At 44.2% G+C, this 21175-nt stretch overlaps 1 protein-coding gene across 8 annotated transcripts in view; it reads left to right on the top strand.

Moving 5' to 3' along the window:
- JSRP1 (junctional sarcoplasmic reticulum protein 1) overlaps positions 1 to 21175 on the top strand; it is a 73061-nt gene that overhangs the window by 32953 nt on the left and 18933 nt on the right. The window contains exon 1 of one of the 8 annotated variants that reach the window (XM_036742391.1): positions 6415 to 6530. The exons of 3 other annotated variants lie outside the window; for them this stretch is intronic. The gene's annotated coding sequence lies outside the window, so the exon portion shown is untranslated. Of the gene's footprint in view, positions 1 to 6414; positions 6531 to 6683; positions 6769 to 6964; positions 7054 to 18618; positions 18969 to 21175 lie in introns of those variants that run through there. 4 more of the 8 variants (XM_036742397.1, XM_036742392.1, XM_036742396.1 and 1 more) reach the window with 4 other exon arrangements.

The raw sequence follows: 21175 nt of genomic DNA, 5'->3' as shown, positions 1-21175 counted from the left end.
GAATTTCCAAGTGCTTTTCAGACATCTAGAATTGGATGTCCAGTAGACATCTTAAAACTCGATATGTTCAAAACCAAACTTATTACCTTTTCTTCCCAAACCCTCCACTCTACCTAATATCCCTAATACTGATAAGGGGGGAATCATCTTCCCAGTCACCTCCCAGGCATCTTAAAACCTACATGTTACTTTCAACCTCTCACTCTCTTGCCCTCTGTATCCAATCTGTTGCCAAGGCCTGTTGATTCCACCTTTGTAACATCCCTCACATATGTCCTCTTCTCTGATGCTGCCAACACCCTGGGCTAGGCCCTTGTCACATTATGCCCTGGACCATTAGACTAGCCTCAAGTTGGTCTCCCTGCCACAAATTTCTCCCTACTCCAGCCCATCTTCCACTTGGCTGTCTCCCTAAAGCACTGATCTGACCATACCACCCCCTACTCCGTAAATTCCCGTGGCTCCCTATTACCACAGGATTAAATATAAAATCCTTTGTTTAGCATTCAGAGCTCTTTATAACATGGCTGCTTTCTACCTTTCCAGTTTTCATGCATCTTTTTCCTTCTCCCTGTGATCCAGACACTGGCTTCCTTGCTATTCTCATACATGACACTCCATCTCCTGACTCTGGGCATCTTCACTGGCGTTTTCTCATGCCTGGAATTCTCTCCCTCCTCATCTCCACCCCCAGGCTTCCCTGACTTCCTTCAAGTCCCAGCTAAAACCCTACTTTCCACAAGAAACACATCCTCATTGTTCGATGACCTACTTTGATAGACTTAGCTCTTCTCAGCAACACAATGATGTAAGACAATTCCGAAAGACTCGTGATGGAAAATGCTGTCCATGTCCAGAGAAAAAACTATGGAGTCTGAATGCAGATTGAATCATATTATTTTCCCTTTTTTTCTTGTGGTTTTCCCCTTTTGTTATGACTCTTCTTTCACAACAATGACTAATGTGGAAAAATATTTAATATGATTGTACATGTATAGCCTATATCAGATTTCTTGCTGTCTTGGAGAGGGGGGAGGGGAGGGAGGGAGAAAAAAATTGGAATTCAAAATCTTATAAAAGTGAATATTGAAAACTATCTTTACGTGTAATTGGAAAAAATAAAATACTGTTAAGTGGAAAGAAAAAAAAGAAATGGGTCCTCACCCCCCCTTAAGGCCTAGAAACTTCCCTCTATTGATTATCTCTAGTTGAGCCTGTATATGGCTTGTTTGTGCAGAGTTTTTTGTAATTTGTCTCGCTGATTAGGCTGTGAGCTCCTTGAGGACAGGGAACAGCTTCAGCTTTATTTTGTTTCCCCAGTTCTTAGCACAGAGATTGACACAGAATGGGTGTTTAATAAAGGCTAATTGACCGATTGATATAGGGAAGGATAGATTGGAAACTGTGGTTCACTAATAAACAGACTAAAGATGACAGATTACACAGAAGCTTCAGGTCTTTCTAGCATGACTACATTCTTCAAAAAGAGTTGGAAGGCTTTTGGTGTGATGAGCACTAAACAATATTGCAAAAACTGCCATTTACCGCAGAGATCCCAACATGCATGAATTGACTGGTTACTTATGGAATCATTTCAGATCAACTGTTTGTGTACAGTGAGGCTGTCAGCTTGTTAGAACAAAGATAGGAATCAACACCAAATGAGAAGAAAGGATAAAGATGAGAAGATACAGCCATTAAGACAGATCCAGCCACGAATCTGCCCAGCTCTTCTGGAAAACAATTTTGAATTATGCTTAAAAAGTGACTAAAATATGGATGCCCTTTGCTCCTGAGACCCCACTGCTAGAATCGGCTCCAAAAAGATCAAAGACAGAAAGATCCTATATACATCAAGACATTTGTAGCAGCACTTTTCGTGGTACCAGAGAGCCGGAAATAATAATAGTGATCATTTGAATAGCGCTCCTCGAAACAGCCCTGGGAGGGAGGTGCTGTTATTACTCCTGCTTTTCAGATGAGGAAACTGAGGCAGACAGGTCAGGTGGCTTGCTCAGGGTCACGTGGCTAGTAAGCATCTGAGGTAGGATTTGATCTCACGATTTACAATCCCTGAACATGGGTAAGCACTGTATAAATGTTAGCTATCATTAGTAGTAATAGAGTATTCCTGACTCCAGGTCCAGCACTCTGTCCACTGTGATGCCTAGAATGGTCAAATAGATTGTGGTCTATGAATATCATAGAATATTATCGTACTGCATGAAATGTCACGTAGGAAGAGTTCAGAGAAGCATGGGAACACGTGATCCAGAGTGAAGTAAACAGAATCATGAAAACAATATTTGCGATGATTACAAAAATGTAAATAGAAAGAATAGACAAAATTGTGTTGTAACACACTTCCCTCCCTTCTTTGCAGAAATGGAAGACTATGGTAGGGAATATTTTACATGCTATCAAATACATTTGATGTGTTGGTTGATTTGGATGAACCGTCTCTTTTCTCTTTTTATTCTTTGTTACAAAGGATGACTCTCTGGAGAAGAGGGCAGGGGAAAGGATTGTATTTGGAAATGGAGGTGATTTAAAAAACAAAAGATATAAATAAAAAAAAGACAAAATAAGGTAAAACATCACCAACCTGACCTATTCAAATAAGCTATTGAAGACAAATATGGGAAATGGTTGAGGAGAAGACATTGACCCACATTGTCTTCATTTTCCATGCAAGGTTAACATATGCAAAGTAATTAGTACAATGAAGCCAAAAAAAAAATCTCAGAAACTGCCTTCACCAGAAAACACTTATTTTCCTTGTCAAGCAAAGAGACATGGCAGCCAAGGGCAACACTAGTTAGGATATAACCTAATTTGCAAAACCTCATGGAGGAGGATGGTGAAAGATTATAAGTAGTATTGTCTCAAAATAGTGAAGGTTGGTGGAGAGAAGAACAAATTTGCAGAAAGCCTGATGTGAAGTCCGACTAAACTAGATAATCCCAAGAGTTTTAGTAGATGATACTGGAAGGACACCAACTAAATAAAAAGCGAAAGAGCTCTGTCAGCATTTCCATAATAAACTCTTTTCTTTACCAGTAATGGTGGAAACACCGTATTTGGACTCTAAAAGTTCAGTTACTAAAATGAAATCAGTGTTTGAGGCAGATGGATTGGCAAGGAGACAACAGAAACAGGGAGAATCATTATTTGACTAATAAGATAGACTAGGCAGGAAGTGATAAGAGCAGGAACTAAGGTGATGAACGGACAGGAGTATGTTTCATTTTTATTTTGTATCCCCGGCACCCAGCACTATGCCTTGTACATTGTAGTCACAATAATTTAGTGTTGGATTAGAGACTGGATGTGGGCTGGGGGAGGGGGAAGGGGAAGGAAAGATTCAAGAATAACTCAGAGCTGCCTTCAGCCAAAACAGAGAAGTTAGGAAGAAGGACAGGATTACTGAGAAAAGATGATGGCTTCCATTTTGGACATGTTGAATTTGAGATATGACGAGAGATCATAGTAGAGGTGTCAAACAGAAAGTTGGAGATAACCGACTAGAATCTGGGGGAAAGATTAGGGCTGGATTTGCAGATTTGGTATGTGTGAGCATAGAAGTGATCATATTACCCCTGCAAATGGCCAAACTTGCCGAGAGAGGATGTAGAGAGAAGAGAAGAGGGCCCAAGGCTTGTCCAGAGCCACTCAGTCATCAGGTGGCAGAGCTGGGGCTCAATCTCAGAACCCGTGCTCTTGTCAAGTTGCCCCTCCAGCTCTCCTGATCTGATATCTTTCCTTTTTACTGCTCTTCCTTCAAGCACTTGGCCAGGCCTGGGAGTCTGAGAAGAGCTAAGGAAGCTTCCCTAATTTACCGCAATGCGGTGGCTGCTGCAGAGCAGAGTAAAGGCCATATAGAGTCCAGCTGCCATCAAACTGAGGACACTTTTGAATAAGTAGACTGTTAAAAGAGACCCCTAAAGAAGGACTGGTTTAGAGAAGGAGTGCCGTTAATAAGTGGTGTGTTTTTAGAAACAGTGGCTCAGTGGTAAAGCGTTCTCTTCTTGCTGAATTTCCCCAAACGATCAACACTCCCTGAACTTGGTCAGTTGTTTTCTCTGCTTCGGTAGTCTGAGGATCTTCCTAGCCAGCTGTGGCAGAATTTAAACAATTCACTAGAATTATTGCAGACAGGAGGTCTGGGTTTCCTTTCCTTCCCTTCCTCCACCCTCTCCCACCCCTCCTAGCCCCAATTCCATGTGTATGTACTATGGGCTCAGGTCCCCAGAGCTCCACTCTGTCTCCCTCTCACCGATTTAGGAGTATCTTAAGGGGCACTGGTATTCTTCTGATGTTGTCCATTTTGGTGTGTTCCCTCAATATAAATCACCAGTGCCTGTTACCCCAATATCAGTTAAACAATTGATACCTCCTCAATAGCACTGACAAGCAATTAACATCAATTAGCTTTTACGGAGGGATATTTACTGAGAAGATATAACAAGAAGTGCAGTCATACCTCCTCTCCCCTTTCCCCATCAGTCAATTAGTAATCAATAAGTATTAAGTGCCTACTATGTGCTAGGCCCTGTGCTAGGCCCTGGGGATACAAAAAGAGACAAAAGACAGCCCCTGCCCTCAAGGAGCTTACAATCTAAGGAGGGAGACAACATGCAAATGAATTTATATAATGCAAGTTATATACAAGATAAACAGTGAATGAAAGAGGAAAGGCATTGGAATTAAGAGGAGCTGGGGAAAGCTTCCTGGAGAAGGTGGGATTTTAGTTGGAATTTAAAAGAAGAGAGGTAGTAGTTGAAGCAGAGGGAGAGCATTCCAGACATTAGGAACAGAGAAAATGCTCAAGCTGAGAGATGGAACAGCCCGAAGGCCACTGAGTCATAGAGTACATGTTGGGGAGTAATGTGTAAAGAGACTGGAAAGATAGGAGGGGGCTAGGCTATGAAGAACTTGGAATGCCAAGCAGAGCATTTTGTATGTGTGCCTGGAGGAAGTAGGGAGTCACTGAAGTTTATTGAGTAGAGGAATGATGTGGTCAGACCTGTGCTTTAGGAAAATCACTCTAGTGGCTGAATAGAGGATGACCTGGAGTGGGGAGAGACTGGAGGCAGGCAGACCACCCCCCCCAGCCCCTCATCGTGCAGTGGGCTCTTGTAATATAACCCCAGAGTGAGGTGGTAAGTGCAGGTTGGGTCAGGATAGGCATGGATGGGAGCTGATGAGATCACCAAGGGGAGTAATGCAGAGGGAGAAGAGAAGATGACACAGCCTCCCCTCTCCCACCTTGGGCCCTGGAGAGAGTGGGCTCAGACCAAAAGCAGCTGCTGCAAATGCTTGTCGCATCTCTGACCTCCTTGCCAGGAGCAGCATGGCCCCTCTCCCCTCCCCATGCTGGCAGGACAGCGGGGCCTAGCCGCCAAGCCACCCCACTGCTAGGCTGGGCCAAGTAGGCTCCTCAGGGCTGTGGCAGCTGGGCCTGCTGGCAGATTCCTCAGGCTCTTCCGACCTTCCACAGCTCACAAGATCACAGCCCTTCCATCCCACTCCTCCTTCACCCAATATCAGGAGAGAATGTACAAAACAGGCACAAAGCAGCAGAGATGCTGTGTTACAGGCCCACCCCCAGCCCCGCCAGAAAGAGACAGGGGTTTGGCCAGTTAGCACCTTTTGTGTACAGATTTGATCCCAGTTCAGCAGCCACACATATATGGAGTATCTTGCGTGCTTACAAATTATAGAGTATATATATATATATGGAATATATACACACACATATTATACAGATGTGTACATACAAGTATATATAAATATATGTACATAAGTACATATACACACATATATACAGACATACAAGTATATACGTATGGAACATGTATGTACCTGTGAGTATACACATGTGAAATGTATGTGTGTGTGTATACACACACTCACTCATCTGATATCTTTTAAAATGTCCAGAGAGAACAGAACAAAGTTTAGAAGGAATCACTGTCAGGACAACTTTAAAATAACACGTTGAACTTAGTATATACTTTAAAAAAACTCTATTAATAGTGATTTGTGATTTCACATATAATCCCATTTTTCTGTTGTATTTTGTATATGGAATTGTTTTCTTTTTTGGTGTTCACTAAGTTCATGATCTTTTTTTTCCTTAAATAAAAATTGGGGGTTGGGGGGAGAATTGGACTAGATGCCTTTTAAGGCCCTTTCTAGTTTTAACTCTAGGGCCCTAAGCACTTTCCCTCACTTTCCTTTTCTATTAAATGGGGAAGCAACAAGGAAGGGAGAGCTGGCCACAGTCCCTTCCACGTCCTTTATTCAAAGGCGGTCTGATCCGGCTTCTCCAGCCTGCCAGTAGGGGACTCCGCACTGAGTCAGCTGTATCAGAACCAACTGAGAAAGAAACATGATTCCCACAGCCTAGCAAAGTGGCTCCCCACCCCCACCCCCACCTCCACAGCAGCTGCCTCCACAAACCTGGTGGCCCAGCCCGGCAGCTGCCACCCGCAGGGGATCTGGGGCGTAGCCCGCCCACCTCTCAGGTAAGCAAAGAAAATCCTGTTTGGGGAGTTCCGCCCTCTGTGACCCTTGGGGAGCCTAGTGAGATATTAACCAGCTCGGGTGCAGTCAGGAGGAACAGGGGGCCAGTGCAATCAAACAGAAGAAAGCGCTATCCCCCTGCTTCTGGCAGCACATTTGGGACTTTGCAAAGCCTTCTGGGGGTCTACAGGTAGAAAAAGGGGTGCCCCAAGGACACGAGATGACCCAGTGCCATGAGAGGTAACCCACACTTGCCAAAGAACAAGGAAGGCCCCTTGGAAACTGACCTGGCACCCCATGGACTGGCCTGACCTACTTTCCAGAATAATGTGGCCCCACTTGCAGCTCAGCACCCACGGTGTAGGGCATTAGGGCAAGGGAAACAGTAGTCACTGGAGATGACATTTCAGGCCTGGCTGCTTACCTTGGGACAGGTCTCTGGGTTTCAGTTTCTTCTGTGAAGTGAAAGGCTTAGACTAAGGGGTCTCTAAGAGCCCTTTAAGCTCTGATGTTCTGGAATCCCAGGTAGGGTCACTGATTTCTTGTGGATAGTAATATAAAGAGATATCAACTAGAGAATGGTATAATTCAGTGGATTGGGAATTGTTTGCCTGGCCGCAAAGAGTAGTCATTAATGAGTTGATATTAGGGTAGAGGGAGGTATCCAATGGAGTGCCTGTGGGATCTACACCTGCCCTTGGGATATTCAGTGTCTTTGTCAACAATAGTAGACTAAATCAAATGAAAAAATATATTTAATTGAGACAAATGGGAAGTTCTACACTGGGGTAAAAAAAAAATCACCAGAAGAGGGGAGGTAAGTAGGAGCTAGCTGGGACCGCCTTGGGCTCTGATACAGGCCCTCTGTACCTTCTTAAAAGCATTTAAAGACCTTTGGAATAAGCTATTCCCAAACTCCTATGAGCCAGAAAGCTGTGGTTATAATTTTACAGAGTAATATGCCCCAGGAAGCCTATCTAACAAAGGTCACCAATCGGGAAAATGCCAGGTCACCTCAGGAGAAGGCGAACTTTAAATTTTCCCCACATTCACCATGAAAGAAGTGAATTGCATAAGGTCTTTGAGGTCCCTTCTAGCTCTTAAAAGTCTATATTCCAAGATCCCCTCCTGGCTGGCATTCAGTGTTCTCTTCCAGCTTGAACAGTTTGTGTCTGTTAAGGTCTGTTCTAGCCCTAACTTTCTGTGTTCTGTGTTCTGAAGTCCTGCTAGAAGCAGGACTTTTTATGAATAGGATCTGTAAAGATGTAGATGATGATAATAGCTTTCTGTGCCATGTGCCACACTGGGCCCTTGAAATTGCTTGAGCACATTTCAATTGTAAGAAAGGGGGAAGAGAAGGGATACCAAAGCCCCCTCCCCACCCATTTCATGGGTTTCACCCTTTTGCCACATAACGTCTTATCTGTTGTCTGCAAGCATAGAGAGGCTCTGGGCCTGTCCTAATGGCATAGGCATGCCAGCAGTCCAGCCAGACCTAAGCTCCCCCTGTTCTCTGCCCCCCTCCATGATGGACCCTTTTATTCCCTCCTCTCTAGCTATCGGAATCCCATCCATACTTTCATGACCAAACCTAAGGCCAGGCTCCTCCATGAAGCCTCTTGGGACCATCTCTACCCCCTAGTTTCTTTCTCTTGCTGATACAATGGGACAACATAGGCTGTCTCGACCACTCCCATACTGCCTTGTATGATTGTTTAAATATTTCATATGTGTCTTGTTCCCTTGGTATGCCTCTAAGGACTTTGTGGGTAGGAGGTTCAACATAGCATTCTCTTATTCCCATCCATTCTTCAATAATGCTGCGAGATTAATTTGTTTAAAACAGATTTGGTCATGTCACTCCTCTTCCCCCCAAATCTGCAGTAGCGCCCTGTTGCCTGCCAAGTCAAGTTCAAACTCCTCTGCCCAGAATTCAAGGCTCTCCACCATCTAGGGCCACCCACCTTACCAGCCTTGTTCCCTATTGTTCCCACAGAGCTCGCTAGGTGGTGCAGTGGAGTCAGGAAGACCGGAGTTCAGTTTGGTCTCAGCCATTTACCAGCTATGTGACCTGGGGCAAGTCACTTAGTATCTCTCAGCCTCAGTTTCCTCATTTGTAAAACGGGGATAATAATAGTACCTGCTTCTCAGGGTTGTTGTGAGGATCAATGAGAATTCTCTCGTCAGCACAGTGCCTGGCACATAGAAGGCACTTAATACACGTTTGGTCTCTTCCCTTCCATGCCCTCCAGCTCCAACCATGACCACCTAAATGCGCTCACCCTCGCGCTGGCCTGGAATGGCGGTCCCCTCCCTGCCTTTTGGATTCTGGCCCCTGCTTTGAGCCCAGATCCTCTGTCACCTCCACGACCTCCTCTCTGACCTCTCTGTCCCAGTTCTCGGTTTGACAGGCTCCTCCCACAACTATTGGGGACCACGGCAGCTGTGTACCCCCTTAGCCCTGCCTTAGACTCGGGCCCCACGTGGTAGGGACTCTATCCTTATAGTTTGTTGACAGACAGTGGGTGCTCGATCTGTGTTTATTGTCCGTGAACTGTAGGGAACACTAAAGTGCCCCACCCAACCCGGCCATTCCTACACTAATAAGCCGGGGAACCGCTCAGCCTGGAATAAAGAACAACAGAAAATAAGAAGGAACAGACGAAGGGGGTTTTCCCCACCTCACTGCGCTTTCGTTTTCCTTTGGGGCCTGTGAATTCGTAGGCGCAGCTTATCTCCTACCAGCTCACGGACCTGACCCCTAGTGGTGGGAAGGCACGTTTGTTTGCGAGGTCAGAGCTAGCTATGGCCTGCCAGAGGTGGGGAGGCTGCGGCCTGAGGCCACATGTGGCCCTCTAGGTCCTCAAACTGAATTCAAACTTCACGGTACAGATTCCTCCCCCCTTAATAAAAGGATTTGTTCTGTAAAACTCAGTCAAAAGGCTGCAACCCAGGACCTAGAAGGCTGCATGTGTCTTTGAGGCCTCAAGTTCCCCACCCCTGGCCTAAGCAGTCCCTGCAAAGCTAGGGGCCCCAAGAAATGCCTGACCCGGCTGGGCCTCTGATGCCATTGCACCCACAAAGGATGCTTACCAAGATTCCTCAGAGCAGTTTGTAGAGTATTTGAAGCCCTATCATGTGTAAGAGGGACTGGCTTTGTTCTGCTGAGCCCTAAAGGCACAGAGAGATTAGGCTGAATGGAGAGACAGTGGAGTGGGCTGCTTCCTGGGGAATGAGAGCCACCCACAGGAGGTCTTCCAAGCCTGGGTGACAGTTCAATTTAATGCATTGCAAGAAGCATTTTTATGTGCCTTCCACTTGTGAGGCACTAGACTAGGCACCAGACTAGGCACTGGGGAACACAAAGGCAAAAACAAAAGTCTATTTCGAAGGAGCTTCCATACTTCTGAGGGGAAACAGCACTTTGAACAAAATATATGCTGAGTTTTCTGTGAACACCAGCAATGGTTGGAAACACAGACCTGAGTCTCTTTTCTGATGCCAGAGGACTCATGTCTAAGAGGGCTTCTGTTTTACCTGGTCTTAGAAAGTCCTAAGTTCGAATTCTGCCTTATACACTGACTAAGTATGAGACACTGCATGTGATGTTAAACCTCTCTCAGCCTGGTTCCTTATCATTAAAATCAGGATGATACTAGCACCTACCTCACAGGGTTAAATTAGGAGGACCAAACCAGATCATGTATGTAGAGCACTTTGTCGGTGCTCTGTAGGTGCTGGCAACGATGACAGCGGTGAAGCTGCAGTCTCCCTGGAATGACCACCTCTCTGCAGCCACATCTCTGTGTGTGTGTGTGTGTGTGTGTGTGTGTGTGTGTGTGTGTATGTAGGCTCCCAGTGGCTCCCTCTGAATGAGTTGCTGTACTTCAAAGCAACATGGCTGATGGGGGAGATCTTGGCTGGGGAATTCTCTCTTTTCCTTCAAGAGCTCTTACCTCTGGGGGCTATGTTATTTAGGCCTAAGGGGTATAACTGATTTCTCAGCCAGTCACTAAATGCTTCCTTTGTGGTGTCAGTTGCCTTTATCCAGTGGCCAGCACTCTATAATCCCCTCAAATTGATCAAGGAATCTTCCACCTTGTGGGAAAACTGGGCACCTCCTCACACTTATTAAAGAAACACCAAGTGATGAAGTTGCAGCATTAACAGCTTGGGGATTCAGGAAAGGCCTCCTGAAGGATGTGGCCTTGAGCAGAGTGGTGAAGGAGCTAGTAGTAGCATGAGGTGGAGGGGAGGAGAAACAGACCCAGGCAGGAGATGAGGTGTCATGTCAAGGGAACAATAGCTAGCCTGGTTTGACTGGACCACTGAATGTAGGAGGAGTGATATAGAATCAGTCTGGAAGCATAGACTGTAGCCAGATTGTAAAGGGGTATAAAGGCTAGACAGGAGTTTGTATGTTGTCTAAGGGGCAAGAAGGAGGGAGGCATTGAAAGGATTACTTTTTTGTTTGTTTGTTTACATTTAATTTTTTTCTCAATTGTCCATAAACAAAAACTTTTAAGATTCATTTTTTAAAATTTTGAGTTCCATATTCTCTCCCTCTCTCCTTCCCCTTCATCCTTCCTTGAGAAGGCAAGCAACTTGTTTTAGATTATACATGTGCAGTCATGCAAATAATTTCCATTACTAGCCAAGATATAAAAGATAAGATGGAAAAAACAAGAATAATAAGGAAAGTAAAAATAGTATGCTTCATTTTGCATTCAGGCTCCATCATTTCTTTCTCTGGAGATGGATAGCATTTTTCATTATAAGTCCTTTGGAATTGTCACCGATCATTGTACTGCTGAGAATAGCTAAGTCTTTCACAGTTGATCATTGTACAAATGTTGCTGTTATTGTATACAATGTTCTTCTGGTTCTGCTCATTTTACTTTGCATCTGTTCATGTAAGTCTTCCCAGGTTTTTCTGAAACCATCCTGTTCATCATTTCTTAGAGCACAGTAGTATTCCATCAAAATCATATACCACAACTTGTTCAGCCATTCACCAATTGATGGGCATTTTGAAGCTTCTTGAACAAGGAAGTGGCATGGTCAAACCTGCCATTTTACCAAACTCCATTTGGCAGCTATGTGGAGGAAGAACTAGAAGGGGGAGAGACTGGATGCAGAGAGATCACTTAGGAGCTAGTGAACTAGTCCAGGAGAGAAGTGAAGGAACTAAGTATGTGGCATGTGAGTGGAGAAAACATAGATAGATGTGCAAGGTATGGATGCAGAAGGAATGGAAGGAGGGAAGGAAGGAAGGGTGGGAAGGATGAAGGGAAGAAAGGAAAGAAGGAGAAAAGGAAGGAGCGGAAAAAAGGGAAGGAAGCATTTATTAAGTTCTTACTATGTGAAAAACTCTGTGCTAAGCTCTGGGGACACAAGAAAGACAGTTCCTGCTCTCAAGGAGTTTATATTCTAATGGGAGAGAGAATACCTATGGAAGATTATAGTTACAAATAAAATGCAAGGTCCATGGGCCTTAGGGTGAAGGAACAAAGCAGATGTTAACAATTCTTTAATGTCATTTCTGCTGACAAAATTATATCTGTTTATGATGGTGAAACATTTGACAGAGCCAAGACTTTGGTGGTGAGGACTTTCTTTTCCAGGTCTTTAGGAGCTATGGCAGCTTCCCTACCAGTTTGTATCTCCATAGGGTTTACTTCCTGAGATAATGACTATGGGGGCTAAGTTGGAAGCAAGACCAGTGGCTTGGGCAGTGCTGCCCACGACTCTTGGGCTTAGATGCTTTTCAGTGGCAATTGGTTAGTAGTTGGCATTGGTGGTGGTAAGGAAGGTGGGCCCTTACTCCACAGTGTGAGGGGAGATGGACGTCAAGGAAATGGTAGTGGTTTGACTTGCCTGGTGCCAGCCTCCTTTCTCTCCCTTAGAGTACCTTACTTGCTTCAATAAGGTTTGGCAGTTAATTGAATATTTGGGGTGAAGGACAGTGAGGACAGTTCAGGATGACTCCTAGTTACAAACCTCAACATAGGGAGATTAGAAAGAAACCAGGTTTTGGGGGAAAGATGATAAAAATTCTACTTCGAACTTGTTGGGTTTAAGATGCCTCAAACTTTGAGATGGGACAGGGTGGTAAGAGAAATATTTACTCCACACTAGATAAGATGGTTTTCCCCTAAAAGGCAATAAAGCCATACTTTAGATTTAATTGGTCCGGAGGATTGTGGCTCAAACCATCAACCTAGCTTCCTGATCCCCTTAATATAAAAACCATACACAGGAGGGGTCAAAAGCTACTCAGGCTTGACACTTTCTGCTCCCTGGGTGTGCCATCATGACAGAAGTGGAGGGAAGGAAGCTGCACTAACTGCATCCATGCTGTATTCTTGCTGAGTGTTCTTTCTACGCTATTGTTAAATAAGTGGTTTGTTAAATGGTAGATTGTGGGAGGGAGGAGAGGGAGCAAGCATTTACTAAGCTCCTGCTGTGTGCTCCAGTTACTGTGCTAAGCACTTTATAAATATGATCTCATTTGATCCTCATGACAAGCCTGGGAGGCAGGTGTTGTAATTATCCTCTTTTTACTTTTTAGGAAACTGAGGCTGAGTGAGGTTATAGGATTCACCCAGGACCCCACAGCTAGTAAGTGTCTCAGGCAGTACTGTTAACTCAGGTCTTCCCGACTCCAAGCCCAGCTCTCTAGCCACAGTGCTACCTAGTTGCCATGATCTATGATCATCTCATTAGATTCCAGTCCCAAGCTTGAACCACCACACTGGCCTGTGTGTCAGGCCTAGCCCAGAACAGACATCTGGGTGAAGCTGTCTAACAAACAGTTGGAGATGCAGGACTGGACTCAGGAGAGAGATGGGAGTTGGATATGAAGATTTGGGGGTCATTGGCATACATGGTAGCTGATGAGATCACTAAGGCAGAGTATAGAGAAAGGGAGAAAAGGTCCCAAGACACAGCCCTGGAGGTCACCCAAGTGTACAGTGGTTGATGATTCTAGAAAGGACACTGAGAAGAATCAATCAGCTTCATAGTAAGAGAACCATGGCAGAGCAGTGTGAAGCAAACCCATGGAGGGGAGGGTTTCCAAGAAGAGGGGGTGGTTAGCAGCGTCAAAGGATACAGAGAAGTCAAGAAGAACGAGGACTAAGGGAAGGCCTTTGTAATAGCAGTAAAAAGAGCATTGGTGGCCTGGGAGAAAGCCATTTCAGTCAAGTGATGGGTAGTAGACACACATGGCTTTGTGACCCTGGGCAAATCCTTTGGTCTGTCAATGCCCCAGTCAGCCAATGGGGCATATACATTGGTGGGAGAAGTTTCCTCGTTGAGAATGCCCTAAATCAATGAAACTGCAGGTGTGTACCACAAAAAAGCAATGAGTAGGAGGTGAGGATTTGGAGATAGGAAACGTGGGTAGTTTTTTTATAGAAATTCGACTATGAAGGAAGGAGAATTAGAGTTTGGTTGCGTCAAGGGAAGGTTTTTTAAGGATGGGGGAGATCTGGAATGTTGATAGAAACATGGAGGGAACTAGTAACTAGGGAGAGGTTGAAAATTAAGGAGGCAGGGGCAGGGGTAGAATGTCAAAATGGCAGGTGGCTAGATGCCCGTGCTGAGTAGGCACTGCTCTTCTCATCAGGAATTGGAGGCTGAAGGGTTAGATGAGATAACAGTGCAGTCTAAACCTGACTGGTTGTAGAGTTTTGTGGTATCATTATGACTCAGTTTCCATTAATGGTCAGGATAGATCTATTCCAGGGCCAGTTCCAAAGCTGAATTGAATTAACTCTGTCAGCCTGGGGTTGGTTTGACAGGGTATCTTAAGAGTCCCCAAGGCAACCCTGGGCAGATCACATTCAGGGCCTCAGGCAACTCTCTTAATATTATAGGTTTCAAGACAATTACCAGTAAGAGTTGGTGGCAGGAGTTTCATCACTGGGAATTCCTTACACCAGTGCGATTACAGGGCCGTACAAAAAAATATTTATATAGGAGTGGAAGCTGAGGAAGTAGAGACATGGAAAGTAGATAATCACCTAGTGGTGAAGGGTAGATCATAGATAGGGTGGTAGTCAAGGTGCCCACCCTGGTAGACCCTGGTATCCTGGTCAGGAACCAAGGCTTGATGGTTGAATGACTTGAGGCTTGTGGGTAAAAGATAGTGGATCGTGTTCTGGATTTGAGGTGTCTATAAAACATTCATGTGTCCAACTGGTAGTTTGTAATGTAAGGCTCTAAATCAGGAGAGAAATGAGGGCTGGATGTGCCCATTTGCGAGTCCTAGCAAGGAGATAATTGAACCTAAGATTGTCAAGAGAGAGTTTAGAGAGAGAAGAGAGATCAAAACAGAGTCTTGTGAGGAGTACATGGATGATGATCCAGTAAAGAAGATCGAGTTGGAGTGGTCAGACATAGGAGAGAACAGTGTCTTGGAAACTCAGGGAAGAGATACTGTCCAGGAGGGAGGGAGCAGTTCACAGCATAAAGCACTTCAGAGAGGTCAAGAAGGATGACAACTGAGAAAAGGCCTTTGGATTTAGTGGTTAAGAGATTGTTATTAATCTTTAAAAGATTGGTTAAAATGAATGAACAGTATAAAGGACTAAACAAGGATAAACTAATTTCACTCTGATGTGGGGAGATGATACACATCCCCTCTGAACCCTATCATCAGCAGAGGTTAGAGAGAGAGTCCAATTACACAAGGCCTGGGAATGGTTCTATGTCTTGATGATCTTAAGAGAAGAATGGAAAGAAATAGGAAGAAGAGTACACCGAGTGGGGGTTGTTGTTGCTGTGTTTGTCCTTTGTTTTCAAAGATGACCATGGCATCAGGGAAATGCAGTTGACTTTGATTTGACTGAGGGAGGGCTGTGTAAAGTCAACAGCCTCACTTTCTCCTCCAGAGCCATCTGGATCCAGTGACCAGATATTGATCAGGATGACTGGAGATGGCCTGGGATGCAATGGGAGACCTGCCCCTTTTAGGGTAAGGTCTTTTCAGTTGGAAGAAAGGTTATAGGGATAATTATCTCCCATAATCAGAGTGCACAAGTAGGCAATACACAAATGATGAGAAGGTCCCTAGCAGAACAGAATCTTAGGATGTATAAAAATATTTATAGCTCTTTTTGAATGGGAATCTGAGGGGCACCCATCATTTGGGGAATGGATGAACAAGTTACTATATACAATGTGATAGAATACTATTTTGCTATAAGAAATGAAGGGGATAGTTTCAGAGAAACCTGAGAAGAACTGTATGAACTGATGCAAAGTGAACAAAACCAGAATAATTTATACAATGGCAACAGTATAGTAAAAGCAAACAACTTTGAGAGAATTAAGGACTGTGATCAGCATAATGAACAACTGCATTTCCAGAGGACTGATGATGAAACATAATAACTCACCTCCTGATAGAGAGGTGAAGGACTGAGCGTGCAGAATGAGGCAAATTGTTTTTGGACATGGCCGATGTGGAAATTTGTTTTGATTGACTACACATGTTTGTAATGGGTTTTATTTTTCTTTTGTTCTCAATTGTAGTGGGTGAGGGAGTGAGATTAGGAGGGTCTGAAGGCATACTTTTGCTGATTGGAACAAATAAAACATTTATTTAAAAAAAGATAAGGTACTAGTCAAATACTCTTTTTTTAATATTTAATTTATTTATTTTCAGTTTTCATTATTCATTTCAATAAGTTTTAGATTTTCTCCCCCTCCCTTCTCCCTCCCTCCCCAAGATGGCATGCAAGCCCATATTTGCTCTACACATACATTCCTATTAAGCACATCAAATACTATGATTCCCCATGTATAAGATGCTACCTTAATTTTGGGGCCCGAAATTTGAAAAAAAAATGTATTACATAAAGTTTTTGAACTCAAGTTTTATTCATCTGCTCATAGCTTTCAGGCATCTTTTGGGCAAGTCTGGGGCATGTGCGTATGCTTAGTCCATACGGTTCATGAACCTGAAGCACCAGTTGTGTCCTCCTTTGAAATCAGTAACTTCTTTTTCATCAACAATTCTTCTTGCCTAATGCTGAACCAAATTTGTAAAGGACACAGAAATTCCAATTGCCCTTTGCTCTTCCATCCATATCTTCAATTCCCTCTCCAAGTCAGGCCATTTTGCTGACTTGCCTCTCATGTCCTCCTTCTGCTGTGGCATTTTCACTAGGGTTTCTTCTTCCCGTAGCCAGTCTCGGATTGTTTTCTCAGTTGGAGGAGGACCAAACTTAGGTTCAGCAGCACAATTTCCATTCACTTTTGCAAACCAGATCACTTTTAACTTGAATTCAGCACTGTACGGGAATCTTTTATGAGCCATTTCTGGGCAGAACATGACAAAATGTAACCTAATATACCGGTAACAAATGCAAAACAATGAACGCAAAGACGACAAGCGAGAAAAAGCAGGAAATGCAAGTTAAAAAAAAAACAAAACTACAACCACTGTATAAGATGCACCCAGTTTTTAGACCCCAAATTTTTTAGAAAAGGGTGCGTCTTATACATGGGGAAATACAGTACTCTTTAAACATGCTACAATGGAGCATAGACTGAATTTGGCAAATTGTCATGTCATTAAAGCCCTAAACTGTCCCCTCCCACCCCCCCACCCCCAATAAAAGAGCTGTTTCAGCAGGTGAGTGGGATATAGATGATAAGGGGTGAGAAGGAATTGGGAGTTCAGAAAGTGAAGGCAAGGAGCCTAGACAGCTTTTTCCAGGTTAGCTGTCAGCAGGAACAATGATGTAGGATGGCCGAGAGGGACAGCAGAGGCCAGTGAGGACTTTTTAAGGTTGAGAGCGATGAAGCTGTTTGCAGGCAGCATGGAAGGAATGTGTGGGTGACACTGAGCCTTTAATGAAGACTTCTGGGAGAGGGAGACCATCACCTCCTAAGGAGGCCCCTCTATGCCTGGTTATCTCTGATTGTTGGGAGGTTTTTTCTTATGGGAAATCTAAAGTTGCCTCCCTCTGTCCTCCACACTCCTGCTTCTAGATGTGCCTTCCGGGGCCAAGTCGAATAAGCCTGATCCCTCTTCCAGGAGACAGCTGTTACGCCCCCCTGAGGCTTCCCCTAGCCAGGCTAAACGTCTTTAGTTCCTTCAGCTAATGGCCCAGAATGGAACCCCATTGGAATCCAGTGGAACCTTCCCAACCCCCTAGTTCTCAACTCTGGGAGTGCCTGCATCATAAAGCAGCATTCACTTTTTTTGGCGATCTTATCTCAATTGATTGAGATCCCCATTTGCTCCTTTGAGCTCCCATCAAAACCTCCAGAACTCCAGTTTTAAGATGAACTGCTTTCTAGCCCTGCCTCCCTTCTCAGATTTTAATACAAGTATAGCCCATTTCCCGTTCCACTTGGAGTTCACACATATTACTAGATCAGTAAGGGTTATTTCGGACATTGTTTTTGTTTTTCAGTTGTGTATGACTTCATGACCCGTTTTGGGGTTTTCTTGGCAAAGATACCAGAGTGGTTTGCCATTTCCTTCTCCAGTTCATTTTACAGATGAGGAAACTGAGGCATACAAGGTTAAGTGTTCTGAGGCCAGTTGAACTTAGGTCTTCTTGGTTCTAGGTCCAGTGCTTTATCTATTACTCCTATCTAGCTGGCCATTGTGGAAATAAGTATACCTAACTTGTGACTTGAGCCCAACTCACATCGTGAAGACCTCTAATGTCAGCTTGGGCCTGAATACTCAATGCGGGGAGGGGGCATCTCCAGTCATCCTGATCTATATCTGGCCACTGGACCCAGATGGCTTCAGAGGAAAAAGTAAGGCTGGTGACTCTGCACAGCCCTGCCTCACTTAAATTCAACTCACTTGCAAGTCATGGCATCGCCTTCCTGATGTCGTGGTCCTCTTTTAGAGAATGAAGGACAAACAGCAACAATGGATACTCAATCAGTACTGTGCAAATGAAAAACCTAGGCAAGATAGCCAATAGGAATAGTAAAAACATTTCATTGGATCAGAAAAGGAATTAAACAAATACTGGCAAATAATTGTTTTTGTTTGTTCATCTAAAACTTTTTATTTTGTTTTTTAACCATCACTACTCCAGTTTGGATGGAAAAATAAACAATAAAAAGCCGTTTATAAGAAGAGCAAGATTGCATTCTCACCAGGTGTGCATGAGGCCTCTCTCCAGGAAGTGGGGTCTCGAAGTGACAAGGACTGAAGCCACAGACAGAGAACTGCTTGAAACAGAGAAGAATGACACTGGCTCTCCCTCCCTTTTGGAGGAGCTCTGGTTCAGCCTGAGCCTGATAACTCCCCTTCTTCATAAAGACCCATGATTGGAGTTTGATTACAATTACTTTCTCAATAGCCACTGCTCACAAGTGAATTCCTATACCTTTTTACCAGCACAGTCCAAAGGGGAGGGTCGCCTTGTGCAGGTTCCCTCCTGCCAACTGAAAACAAGGTACGATGGCTTGTATTTTCTTTGAGCCCTCCCCCCCCAACCTTGAAGTTTCCCTGGCAGGTATTCCTTAGCCCTGGGTCTTGTTAGCTTCATGAATCGGGACCCATAGCATCCCCTGCTATTATTCCTTCTTCCCTTGTCTTGTCCCTTTGACTGTATCCCCTCGATAGCAGCTTTAGTGTCTCAAGGGATTCAGAGTCTCAGCCCCCTGCCACAGGCCCAGTTCTTGAGACTTGGTACTCCCTGGGAATGTCCTTTGTTTGATAGGTGTGTATTTGTTGCTTGGCACACTGGAAAATTTTGGTGTGCCCCCTCCCACCCCACCCCACCCCTACTGAAAACCCAAACAGACAAAAACCTGTAAGGTAACAGGCTGCCCTGTGTGGAAGGAAGGAAGCAAAGAAGGACAAAAGGCAGAAAGAAAAAGAAAGGAAGGAAGAGAGGGAGGGAGGGAGGAAGGAAGAAAGGAAGGAGAAGATAGACAGACAGATAGATAGATAGATAGATAGATAGATAGATAGATAGATAGATAGATGTTGGTGTGGCCCATATAGTACTTTATGGTTTATAAAATTATTTACTCCTATTATCATCTTATTATACTATTATATGTGGGAGAGAAATGCTATACATGAGGTTTTGAACCATAGTATACAATATTAGAGCTGAGGGCCCTTAGAACACAGTGTCAGAACTGAGAGGGCCCTTAAAGCAAAGAATGTCAGAGCAGAGAGATTTCCTTAGAACACAGGATGTCGGATCAGGGAGGGTCCTTAGAACACAGAATGTCAGAGCTGGAAGGGCCCTTAGAACAGAGAATGTCAAATCTGGGAGGGCCCTTAGAACAGAGAAGGTCAAAGCTGGGAGGGCCCTTAGAACACAGAATGTCAGAGCCGGGAGGGCCCTTAGAGCACAGGACTTCAGGGCTGAGAGGGTCCTTAAAACACAGGATGTCAGAGCTGGGAGGGCCCTTAGAGACCACCTGGGCCAAACCCCTCATTGAACAGATAGGGAAGCTGAGGCCCACAAAGGAGCAGTGACTTGCTCAAGGTCTGCTTTCTTGCGCCCTAGCTTAGGGGGCCTTTTTTTCCCTATTGCTTTTCTAAATAAGACATATGAGAATGATAAGATCTAAGGAGGAATGACAGTAAAAGCCTCCCATGTGGCCTCTCCCTCCTCTCACTTTGGAAGCTTCTCTCCCACACAATGCTTACTCAGAAAGCTGTGCATGTGTTGCTTTTCCTCCACAGCTAAACGTACTGCTTGTTTTGTTTCTTTGCATATTCCCTATTCATCTTGGGCATGTAATCTTGCTCTTTTTTTTAAGCTTCTAACTAGGTACTTGATTAAGCTCCCTCCCTCTTACTTCCCTTCTGTGTCTGAATTTTTGTGGTAGTGTTGATGAAGAAATGTGTTCCTTCATTCAGCAAATCTTTTTGAGCATAGAAATGAGTTGAAAAGAACTATTCTATTGACTGTGGAGAATTCAGAGACAAGGTCCCTGCCCTTCCAGTGATTACAGGGTGAGTGGCATTTGAGTGGACCTCAAAGAGCAGGCAGGATCTTGGTAAGCAGTGATTAGGTGGGAAGGAAAAGACATGAGGTTGTATACCAGCTTGCCACTTACTGACTGTGTGACTGTGGGTAAGTCACTTCTGCTCTCTTGGCTGAGTCATATCCTCAGATGGAAACAAAGGGGATTGGACTCAAAGGTACCTCCCAGCTCAAAAATTCTATGTTCTAAGGTGATATACTGTAACCATTCTGACATTCTGTGTCCAAAGGGCCTTTCCAGATCTGACATTCTATAGTTTTGAGAACTTGGGGGAAGATTCACAGATTATAAACTACTAGGTTTGTAGTCTGCAGTTAAGGAGATTGCTTTGTAGACAACCATACCTTTTTGCAGGGCCTAGAACAGGTCTTTTTATAGGAAAGATGTCACTAATGTTTGTTGAGAAAATGAAAGAGGTATGTAGTAGCCCAGTGTTTGATCAACTCAAAGACCCCTGCTAACTGGAGTCATAGCTTTTACTATTCAACAAAAATTGCTCAGAAATTGTGAAAGTAGTCTGGCAGAAACTAGGTATAGACCAATATCTTACACCATACACCAAGTTTCAAATGAGTATGTGAATCAGACATAAAGGGTGACATCATAAACAAATTAAAGCTGTAGGGCAAATAATGACCTTTCAGATCTATGG

Source organism: Trichosurus vulpecula, chromosome 1 (assembly GCF_011100635.1).
Source record: "Trichosurus vulpecula isolate mTriVul1 chromosome 1, mTriVul1.pri, whole genome shotgun sequence".
Lineage (NCBI taxonomy): Eukaryota > Metazoa > Chordata > Mammalia > Diprotodontia > Phalangeridae > Trichosurus > Trichosurus vulpecula.
The sequence above is the reverse complement of the archived record's forward strand: the minus strand, read 5'-3'. Positions and strand labels throughout refer to the sequence as shown.